Consider the following 12,558-nt stretch of genomic DNA (forward strand, 5'->3'; position numbering starts at 1 on the left):
AAACGACCACAATACATAGACTTTATATAACTATCATTCAGTAATAATGTGTTTAGGTTGCTAAAGCACAGAAACAGTGTAAGGAACTCTTTCTTGCCAGGTGTTTGAAGATATTTGTTTTTTTTTTTTTTAATAGGTAAATAAAGCTCTATTGCTTCTTCCTTTTACACATCTGGTCCAGGATGATGAAAAGGGCCAAATTGCTTTAGTTAAACTTCGCAAATTATGTTTTGGTAAAATGTTGGAAATATCTGTCACTCTTCAGGGAATTCTTCAGTAACACTCAGCAGGCTGCCAAATTAATGCAATGTTTAAATATATAATACGGTAGTTACATAAACAACATTAATGTCTAAACATGTAAGGAGAGGACTAATTAAAATTTCTAGAGTCTGTCTGTGAAACCAAGATTTGTCAAACCTTGACTGTGTTCCCTCACTGAAAAGTTCCTACTGGGAAAGCAGAGCCATGATTCTTAAAAGTTCTAAAAGTACCATTGCTCTCCACTCAAAGATTTGCAGTGTTTAGAATTGTTGCCCTTTTTCTTTGGAATCCTGCTTAAATGAATAGAATTGTTAGTTTGAGAAAAAGTCAAGAAAGTCCCTTTTATTTAGAAGCGTGAAAACATCTGTGTGTATTTCTTTTAATAGCCCAGTTCTTGACACTGAGAGAGTATTCTGAACCAGGTATTGATATTTTAATTGAAGCTATAGAAGCTGGAAATGTCTAATGGGATAAATAAAAGATATGTCATGATAACAAGAACAAAAATAATAACTAGTTCTTCTCATTACTGCGGCTTGCGATGTATTGAAAATATGGTTATTCATCATGGGAAACACCACAATGTGTACTGGTGTGCACTAGTTACTAGTGCCCTCTGCTGGACCGAATGAGCATTTCAAGCACCACGAGGGAATATGGCTGAGCTAGTTAAAGATGCTCCATTTCAGATACTGCTGTTGTAGAACACACAATGCACAGCATCACCCCAAAAAGAAAATATCTTTCCAAACTGAAAATACAAAGACTCATCCTTACTATGTGATTCTGTTAGGGATAATGGTTTGCTATTAGCTTAGTCTCTGATGAATTCCTTCTTTACTGATCTTTCCTGCTTTCTTTCTGCTCTTAAATAAACGATGTAATTAAATTCTTCACACATTTATTCCATGGTGACCCCTCTCTCTCATTTTCCCCCTTTCTATCTTAGACTTATTACCTAAAATATTTCTTTTAAAAATCAAGTATTTCATATTCGTTTTAGTTGTAAAATGCATTAATATAGTGTCATTTCAAAAGTAGACAGTAGCCATGACATTGCTCACCTCAAAAGGCTCCAGTTTATCATAAATGATCAGTAGCAGAGAGTGGGGAAATCAAAGTCAGAGAAACATGAAAGACCTCCTCTGGTGTCCAATCCTTTAAGGCCAGTTTGGACCAGCAGTCCAGCAGTAGGAAACCCAGCATGGAGGTGTGCTGGGGCTCGTGTGAACAGTTCACCGTATTCACACCCCCTGAGTTGGACTGCTGAATAGAAAGTTCAAACATATTTCCTCAACTCAAAGCAACACTAACCTGCAAACATAAATTGGCCCATTTGGGCTTCAAACTTGACCCAAATGGACAAAAAGGGGTTCGCAAACTTCAGGGAACCTGATTCAACCTTTTAGTTTGTTAAGAAACCCAGAAGAGAGGGTCTTTATAGTGATCAAAGTCCTGAACATTACCTCGCCAATGGAAGTGCGCTGTTAATAAAAGCCATTCCCCTAGATGTCAGGGGTACCAACCCACTGTGCCTCAGAAGTTCCCGAATGTTCTTGTACGGCCCAACCTATTCGTCAGGCTCCATTTATACTCTCTCCAGTTAAACTCTGATAAGCAGAGTGCCAGTTACTTCAGTTAAACAAATAGCTCGTGCCAGAAATAAAGAAAGCCTGGTGATGTGTAGTAGAGATGAAGAAACTGAATATATGAAAAGTATCGTGTTATTAAATGATTTATAATAATAACTTTGAAAATTTACAGCAAGGACACGAAAATATTTTACTTTCGCCTTGTCCTTTTCCTGGATACACTTTAAAATGTTTGAAAAATGACCTACAGTTCTGTGATATCTGCTAAATGGCCTCATAATTGTCATCACCTTCAGTCTTGTTTGCCTTCTATAAATAGTGAACACACCTGAAGCTTCTCAGACATCACTCACATTATTCCCGGGGATTTATTTCCCCTCTACATAGGAACAAAAATTTTTAAATGTGTAGTGTGTAAGCACTTCTAATATCATTGTTCTCTTTCTTGTGCTCAAATCAGTCCTTGTCTTTTGTCATCTGATATTGCTTTAATATGCAGAAATCAGACAAAATGTCAAAAGAAGAAGCACCAGCAGTGATTTAGTATAATGGAAATATTTCATATCTATAGTAAAAGAAAAGTTTAATTTAAAAATTGCCAGAAATGGCTCAATGTAAAAATTAAGATGTCATGACCAAATAGGAATTTTTAGCCTCTTAGCTGTCAATAATTAATAGATTATTTACACTGGCACACTCACATTTCCCAGCTTTCAGAATTCCATTTACACTTTGATCCTTTGCTCAGCAGCAAATTTAACATCAGTGTGACCTTCTTCTGCCCAACACCATTCGCCCATCAGACAGGGAGTGAGCATCATCTGATATGTGCATTTATTAAGGCAGCAGCCTCCAAATATTGGAAAAATGACAAATACCAGTGTTTCCTATAATAAACTGGAAGAGAAACAGATTGTTCTTAAAGAAAAATCAATTAGCAAACCCTCTCCACGATGCCTTTCTTAGGAACCAAGATGTTTGCATCTTATGGTGAAACATAGCTCTTCTAAGATTGTTTCTGATGTAAACCCTACAGAATTGATAGCAAGTTTGCAGTAGTTATTTAATGGTTGTAGTCATACGGAAGAATTGTTAATGTTAAAGATTCAGTGTCTTGCTTAATTGCATTGCAAACAATAGAGTAAAAGAATTGAAGTATCATTAACGGCATGATGCTAGAAAACCCTGAGTTGTACTGAAAATTACACATTTAATGAAGAATAGATTTAAGAAAATGAGAACTAAAAAATTATGCCCTCAAAAGCATATTATGAAAGGCCACATAAATTAATGGAGAAAAAAATCAACACAAAACCATTGAATCTTAAAACTGTGTGGTAATCAATGTGATAATATTTGGTGGTGATGCACAAGACTGTTAGTGCGGAAAATCAGTTTGAAGCTGATTTGTCCTTTGATGTTGAATCAGGTTTGCATATTTAAAGATGTTGAACTAGGCCAAAATGATGCGGAGCTCCAATATGCAGTGAAGATACAAAGAACGGTGAAAAATACACATGGTAGCTGCTATGCAAACAAGATGTCAAGTGTTATTTGTGGACTTCCTTACTAGAAAATAGTTGTGCAGATAATGTGTCAACATTTGCATTCATGATAACACTATTAATAATGAAACTGTGTGGGATGATGCTATGCTCTTGGTACCATGTTTCAGCTTGGAATGTGTGTATGTGGTGGTGGGAGGGTGTATTATACCTCTAAAACAAAAGCACCAGTATTATAAACATATTGCAGGAAAAGTATTCATTGTGAATAAGCAAATACCATGCTTCCTTCCTGTGGCCTCGTTCTTGCCTATATTGATTCTGACTCACAAAAGGAACAAGGATTTGGGGCTTCGTTTAAGATTATATGAGATTGAAGTGACACCTGTACTGCTTTTGTGTCCATTCAGAAATTCTAAGCTCTTTTCAACTGTTCCCCATCACAACCAGTCAGCAGGCTAATGCTGTTTTACTTGCCTTGAAAATCTCTATAGAGAGTCTTTTTCTCAGCCTTTTTCCCAGACCGGTTTTTTATTATTATTTCTTCACTCTTTAGCATCTAACCAACAGTTAATAATAAAAATGGTAGCTAGGATGTATGGAGGGCTTTTATTTCAATGCAAGTATTTTTACATTTGTTCTTATTAAATCATGAAAACTTAGGCCTTGAAAGGAATTCAAGGAGTTCTGTCCTGTCACCCATCTAGAGGTTCGCTCTCATCTGATATGATCCTGAAAAGCTGGAAATATTTCACTTAAGAAATGAATGGTTTGTAATAAACTATCTCCAAGTCTTCCTTTATTGCAATGATTTTTAATTCTCTGAGTATTTTTATGTAAACTTCCCCAAAAGACATCTCCAAAGAGTCCTCTGAGAAAGCCTTCTGAGTAGCTCAGCAAATTGTACTACCAGAAAGGTCTTCCATTAATCTAACACTGATACCCAGTCCAGAATTACATAAATGTGCTTAATTACTATATTAGTTACAAAGTCAAGTGTGAATGTCTAAAGCATTCCATATCACAGAAATAGTTGCTTCCAAATGGATAGAAACAAGAGACAACTACCTAATCTCCTTTATCCTTATCTCCAAAGCTGTGGACTTACTTGTCCTCTCTTTGTTGTGACAATGACCCACAGAGGTCAGAAGAGCAGGGTAAGTTTTTCTAGTCTAAGCTTTTTTTTTTTCTGCTGAGAGCACATATTTTTATTCATGTGGTAGGTACTCAGAGTCTCAGCAGAAAATATTCTTCATGCATTACCCAAGCATAGCAATTTCCTTTGCAAAATTCTTTGGCAGGAAATACCACCAAATGCTAACCTAGTCCCAGAAATAACTGCATATCGGACATATATGAATTTGTCCCAGGATCCCAGGATCTGTATACATGAAAGATCCCACACAATATACCTTAACTGTGCTTGAAGAAATGGTGATACCAAGGAAATCACAAAGTATAATGAAATCTGAAGCTTAGGATAACTTTCTACTGCAATTTCCATCCACATGCCAGTAATCTTGGTGGGAAAATTACCACTTCGTTTTTAAAAAGACATTCAACTGCTATCTTTCTGGAAGATATTCTTTGCCTTGGAGGCAGAAAGATGAATGGCTAGTAATATTCTTTCTTATTAACCTGTTTCACAACACCAAATTATCTTTTTATCAGTGATCTATGTATTATACAGGATTCTACTTTAATGCAAGAAACCCTTAGTGTTTCAAGATGACCAGAGATAAAGAGAAGAAAAATATTGCATAAAGTTGATTTATTACCAAGCAACCCTACAATATTTAGACAACTAAAATAAACCTAAGAAGCATTCCATTTGTGACATGGGCCAACAGAAAGTTAAGGAATTTCCACCAGAAGTGAATTTTCAGCTTGAGCTCTGACCTCTGAAGAAATGAGATTTGTAAAGTAAATGCTAATAGAGTCTCCTCCATGGCAGCTGAACACACTGCTATGAAAACACAGAATAACAAGCATCCTTCGACTTCTCCAGTTTAGTTTTAATTACCGCAGAACAGCCTCCTCCTGCTTTTTCAGTCTTGTGTCTGTCAACACTCCACACTAAACCTGGACTCGCCGAAGCTAATGTGTTTGCAGTATAAGTTCACTCCTGAAAGTCTTCGTTTTGTAAGGTTTTTAAAAATCTCTATTTCCACTTGGGTGAGTGTAATTCCCTCCTACCGTTTCCCATTGACTCCTGTAAATTCTACCCAGAGAAATGGATATTGGTGTGCTTGAAACACTAAGGTCAAAAATTGCAGCCAGGAAATGACTACCTCAGTAGTCTCACATTCTTATCCTGAACAATCCAATGTTAAAATTGGTGTTTTGGGCATCCAGGAAGTTTACAGTATAAAACAGTATTTCCTTGCACTTGAAACATACTTAGGTACACACAAATACTTTTATGAGTTAGCTCCTTTCCATGAAAAGTTATTTTTTCCAAACCTGTAAACTTGCCTCCGTATTTATTTCAAACTTCCTCCATAGAGGAAGCTAATTTCTCTTTGTACCTTCTGCACAGACAGTTCTCAAAGTGTAGAATGCAGAATTTCAGGGATTCCTGAGATCTTTCAGGGCATCTGCAGGGTCAAAATTATTCTCATAATGTTACTAACACGTGATTTGCCTTTTTCATTGTCTTGATGGTTTGTATTAATGGTGCTAAAGTAATGGTGGGTAGGGCTTCTGGTGCCTTTGTGAAATCAAGGAAGCAACATCCAACTGTGCAATGTAGTTGTATTTTTCAACTGCTATGCAATTACACTTTAAACAAATGCTACTTTCATTTAAGAATGTCTTTTATGAAACAGTAAAAATTAATTTTATTAAAGCTACTCTTGAATACAGTATTTAATAAGATGAAATGGGAAGTAGATATGAAGCACTTTGGTTATATATAGACGTACAAGCTTTGTCTTACGGAGAAGTATTTGTGGGCTCATTTGTGTTGTAAGCTGAACAAGCCACTTTGTGGAAAGCATTTTTACTTGAAAGAACAATTGACAAATCATGATTTTTTCAGTGTGTATTTGGAAGACATTTTCTCAAAAACAAATGAACCTATCACTTCAAGAAAAGCAACTGACAATCTTTGCTTTGATAAAATTAAATTTCACTCAATTGAAATTTTGGAAATCTTGTATCCATATTGATTAGTTTCACAACTTCCCAATATTTAAAGATTTTGGGGTGAGATTGGTGGGGATATTACTGAATGCAATTTTTAAATGCTGTGTGATGGAATGCATCAACATTTGGAAGGTCTGCATATCTCAGTGAACATGCATTTCCAAATAAACATTACAAAATTTTATAAGCATCATACAAGAGTGAAAGATCCACTCAAAATGCAAAGAAAACTAGTGGATGTTCAAGTAGCAGAGCAGAAAAAAAGTTCATTAATATTGTTTCAGGTTTGACATTTCAAATAACTTTTAAGAAACAACTATTTGCCAAGTTTTGGTGTACTATCAAAGAAGGATGTCCACAATGACTTTATGAGACTATTAAAGTATACCTTCCTTTCCTACTACATATCTATGTGAGAATAATTTTCCTTTGTAAGCTCAACCAAAATAACATATCCCAACAGATTAAAAGCAGAAGTAGACTTGAGAATCCCACTATCTTTTACTGAGCCAGACATTAAAGGGATTTATAAAAATGTAAACTAATACCACTCATGTTGCTAATTTTTTTATTTGGAAAACATAGTTATATCCTATAACAACATTAGGGCTTTCCAGGTGACTCAGCAGGTAAAGAATCCGCTTGCAATGCAGGAGATGTGGGTTCGATCCCTGGGTTGGGAAGACCCCCTGGAGAAGGAAATGGCAACTTATTCCTGTGTTCTTGCCAGGGAAATCTCATGGACAGAGGAGCCTGGTGGGCTACAGTCCATGGGGTCGCAAAGAGCTGGACACGACTGAAGCGATTGAGCACATATGCATGCATAACAACATTTATGCAAGCACATAATGGAAGTTGTTATTGTAATTTTTGAATTAATAGATAAATGTTTAAATTTCTCAGTTCTCATTTCTAACATAGGTGTAGATTAATATAACCCAGATAAACAAAAAATTTTGGGTGGGGGTGGTCCTTAGTTTTTACAGGTGTAAAGAAGTCCCTCAGGACTAGAAAGTTTAAGAACCACTGATCTGCACTCACTTACAGCCGTTGTATATTGGTAGGCTTACTATTCATCCAAGTCGCACTCCATTAGACCAGGGGTCCCTAACTGGGTCCCGAGTGGATTTTAGAGAGTTCACAAACACCTTGAAATTTCACAGAATTCCACAGAGATGTACATTTTTTCCCCATGGGGCGAGGTCAGGGATATTATAAAATTCTCTACAAATCAACAGAAACCAGGGCACATGTTTCTTCAGTTAAAATCAGGGCACATGTAGTCTCCAAACTCTCCCTAGACCCTGTTGGACCCAAGACTGCCAATATGGAAGTCCCTGGTGTTGGGAAACAATGGCTTAATTCAACCAATTAAACATTAGTCTGATCTACGTAATCAATTTCTCTGTGAAGAATTCCGTGCCAGGAACTAGAGGATAAGGAAAGGCCTCAGTAACTAGGATGCAGTCCCAATTAGGGGTATCTCTTCCTTTAGCTTTTCTTAGATTCCTATTCCTGAATAGTTCCTACTCCTAAAGTTCCAGATGGGTTAGATGCCCTTCCAATCACTTCCCTAATTCTCTTTCTACATGCCTGTCTCTTGCTTCCCACGATGCAGTCTAGTTTCATGTTTATCTACCTGCTGGACGGTGAGCCCCTGGAGAGCAGGGGCCATGTGTGCTCATCTTACATTCACCTGGCCTGGCACGCTGCCTGGGATATAATAAATACTCAACTATTATCATTTCTAATGCAGAGAACTTACAGTTTAAAAGAAAGAAGTAGAACATAAATAACTATCATAGTAATATAAACAACATGGCATTGAGACTAAGAGTGTAGACTCTGGATTCAGATTTCCTGCATTCAAAGTCAAGGATCTACCACTTAATACTTCAGTGGCTTCAGGCAGGATACCCATCCTCTCTGTGTTTCAGTTTTCTCATCTGTAAGATAGGAATAATAATAGCATCTACCTCATAACATTGTTATGAGCTAATTGTTATGAGATTAAATGAGATAAGTCATGTAAAATTCTTAGAATAGTGCCTGCATTTAAGTGCAGTGGCTCTCTGGATAAAGAAGTTGTTCATATCCAACTAAATAGCAGAAAGGTTTAATTGGGGGCAGCCTTTGAGTCAAGTGCATTTTATTCCAATATCATGTTAATTATCATTAACATCCTTGCACTTGTTTAAAGATAAATTTATAGAAGTCAGTATCAAGGTAGCAATCAGGGGTTCATCAACTTTTCATTTTATACCCAGTTAATCTCTGATAACTTTTCTCTTTGAGTGATACACTGTAGTATCGTAAGGCATTGTGCAGTATTAAATGTTATGCACAAATAGGTACCTAATGGTTGGTTTAAGGACGTTGCAGCAGTCCAAGTTCTTTCATTTTCCTGATTATAACTGCATTTGCATAATGTATGAATTCAAACATTATTGCTGTTAAATAATGCATAAATATTCTCCCACGCCGAAATATGTCTATTTCCTCTTCATGAATCCTGTTGAGTGTATCGTTCAGTTGTTGTTCTATTTAAAATGTACTTAGAGATCTGCATACATCAGAACCATGACTGGGGGAAATGTCATAGCCAGAAGAACGAAGTTCCTCGGAACTGTAAATGAAGTATACATTATTAAACGAGCCAGGTTTTCCCCTCTTTGGGGTGAATTATCTTTAGAATCTAATGTTTAGTGTTTTAGAAATGACAAATACTTCCTTGATCACCTGATAATCAGAAGGGATTTGTATGTTGAGTAAGAATTTCCTGGAAGCTCTCAGAAAGAGAGAGATTTTTTTTCTTTGAAACCTATGTATAAATCTGAACATGATCATATACTTTAGAGATTTTCTTGCATACTAGGAAATACTATCTAAATTATTAGAGGCAATGATAATTGGTATGAATTCCCACTTCAACTTTACAGCTTTAAATATTCCATTTAATGCATTCTCAAAGGTTCTCTTATGGAAACCACAGCTGCTTCTTTGTTTTACAAAATATATGTTTAAAACAAATATGACTGTTTATTTCCAACTATACTATCTCCTTCTCTTTTCCAAATAGATGACTTACCTTTTAAATTCCTTTTCACTTATAAAAGAGATATAATGTAGGACTTAATCTAGAATCTAATGTAATAGATTCTCTTGTCTTAGTCTATTTTCTGTTTGCTGCTGGTGTGAAATAATCAAGTGACCAAAACAGACCACATTTTAAAAATTGTATTTTATCTTCTGATTTGCCATTATGATGCCAAAAGATGTCTATCCTCGTATTACGATTACTGTAATGTTACTCACACATGCAATCACATACACATATGAAGAGAGCCTATTTTCTCTGCCAAATAGATTTTCTGTCACTTCCCTATTCTATACTTACTACTGCTGATAAAACAGTGTGATGCATTCAAATGTCTAATAAAAAACGATGTGCCTTTAAAAGAATGCATTTTTAATTCTAAGTGTTTCATTATAAGCAAAAGATAGCTTTAAACAGCATCACATAAACTACAATGGGAAATACAAAAATCTTTTATTCTAGGATTGAATATATCAGTGCAAAAAAGAAAATAAAATGAACTGTGACACTGCATGCCAGTTTCACACATGAAGCTCCCAAACTAATATTTACTAAAGAAATCAATTTCATATACCACAAGGCTATTCATTAAATCTTTTCCACTTTGCCATGGGGTATACTCAATGGAACCTTCAAAGCATGAGGTAAGGGCTGCAGAGCTCTAGTGCTGGGACTTTCAGAGTTAGAGAATGCAAATTTTCCACACAAAAATTGAACCAAATTTGCTGCTTTTTCAAACTCCTTAACAAGCAATTCTAAAGCCCCATGGTGCAATTGATCTAGAAAACAAAAATCAGTAGAAAGCCGACCACAGGGCATGGAGATTCAAGGTTCATCGAGGGGAGAATCATGGCTGAAGTTTGGGAACTTGAGGCTCTGGCTTATTTCTCTTCACAATTTATGCCTATATGATGTTCAGTTCAGTTCAGTTCAGTTTCTCAGTCGTGTCTGACTCTTTGCAACCCCATGAATCACAGCACACCAGGCCTCCCTGTCCATCACCAACTCCTGGAGTTCACTCAAACTCACATCCATTGAGTCGGTGATGCCATCCAGCCAACTCATCCTCTGTCGTCCCCTTCTCCTCGTGCCCCCAATCCCTCCCAGCATCAGGGTCTTTTCCAATATGTCAACTCTTCACATGAGGTGGCCAAAGTATTGGAGTTTCAGCTTCAGCATCAGTCCTTCCAATGAACACCCAGGACTGATCTCCTTTAAGATGGAATGGTTGGATCTCCTTGCAGTCCAAGGGACTCTCAAGAGTCTTCTCCAACACCACAGTTCAAAAGCATCAATTCTTCAGTGCTCAGCTTTCTTCACAGTCCAACTCTCACATCCATACATGACCACAGGAAAAACCATAGCCTTGACTAGACGGACCTTTGTTGGCAAAGTAATGTCTCTGCTTTTCAATATGCTATATATGTTAGTCATAACTTTCCTTCCAAGAAGTAAGCATCTTTTAATATCATGGCTGCAATCACCATCTGCAGTGATTTTGGAGCCCCAAAAAATAAAGTCTGCCACTGTTTCCACTGTTTCCCCATCTATTTCCCATGAAGTGATGGGACCAGATGCCATGATCTTAGTTTTCTGAATGTTGAGCTTTAAGCCAACTTTTTCACTCTCCTCTTTCACTTTCATCAAGAGGCTTTTTAGTTCCTCTTCACTTACTGCCATAAGGGTGGTGCCATCTGCATATCTGAGGTTATTGATATTTCTCCCGACAATCTTGATTCCAGCTTGTGCTTCTTCCAGCCCAGCATTTCTAATGATGTACTCTGCATAGAAGTTAAATAAACAGGGTAACAATATACAGCCTTGACGTACTCCTTTTCCTATTTGGAACCAGTCTGTTGTTCCATATCCATTTCTAACTGTTGCTTCCTGACCTGCATACAGATTTCTCAAGAGGCAGGTCAGGTGGTCTGGTATTCCCATCTCTTTCAGAATTTTTCACAGTTTATTGTGATCCACACAGTCAAAGGCTTTGGCATAGTCAATAAAGCAGAAATAGATGTTTTTCTGGAACTCTCTTGCTTTTTCCATGATCCAGTGGATGTTGGCAATTTGATCTCTGGTTCCTCTGCCTTTTCTAAAACCAGCTTGAACATCAGGAAATTCACGGTTCACATATTGCTGAAGCCTGGCTTGGAGATTTTGAGCATTACCTTACTAGCATGTGAGATGAGTGCAATTGGGCGGCAGTTTGAGCATTCTTTGGCATTGCCTTTCTTTGGGATTGGAATGAAAACTGACCTTTTCCAGTCCTGTGGCCACTACTGAGTTTTCCAAATTTGCTGGCATATTGAGTGCAGCACTTTCACAGCATCATCTTTCAGGATTTGGAATAGCTCAACTGGAATTCCATCACCTCCACTGTCTTTGTTCATAATGAAGCTTTCTAAGGCCCATTTGACTTCACATTCCAGGATGTCTGGCTCTAGGTGAGTGATCACACCATCATGATTATCTGGGTCGTGAAGCTCTTTTTTGTACAGTTCTTCTGTGTATTCTTGCCACCTCCTCTTAATATCTTCTGCTTCTGTTAGGTACCTCTAAGACTGAGGTCTTAGAAAGGAGCCTGAGCTACCAATAGCTACATGAACAAATATTATATGATCTCCACTGGAAAGAAGATTTATAAGAACTTAAATCCAAATTCCAATTTTTAAAATCCAACTGCTGTCACTTTTCCATCATATTAAAATGAGAAATAAAATATCCCTGAGTGAATACTATAGTAGAAGAAATTTTGAGAAGCTGCTGAGAGATAGGAAGAGACTCAGAACAAGATGGGAGAAAGGCAGCAGAGACTGCCCAAGTGTCCTCCACGTGGGGAACGCTAGGGCTCGGAAGAGCAGACCTAAGAGCACTGCACTTTTACTTCACCCAACAATACCAAGCCCTCTGTAGCCAAAATAATTCTGCCTTGAAATCGCACTTTTTACTT

General features: G+C 37.1%; 1 long non-coding RNA gene across 1 annotated transcript in view; it reads right to left on the minus strand.

Moving 5' to 3' along the window:
• Nucleotides 1-12,558, minus strand: part of LOC113890490 — an 80,584-nt gene that overhangs the window by 11,018 nt on the left and 57,008 nt on the right. The gene's annotated exons all lie outside the window — the stretch shown is intronic.

This window comes from Bos indicus x Bos taurus, chromosome 3 (genome assembly GCF_003369695.1).
Source record: "Bos indicus x Bos taurus breed Angus x Brahman F1 hybrid chromosome 3, Bos_hybrid_MaternalHap_v2.0, whole genome shotgun sequence".
Classification (NCBI taxonomy): Eukaryota; Metazoa; Chordata; class Mammalia; order Artiodactyla; family Bovidae; genus Bos; species Bos indicus x Bos taurus.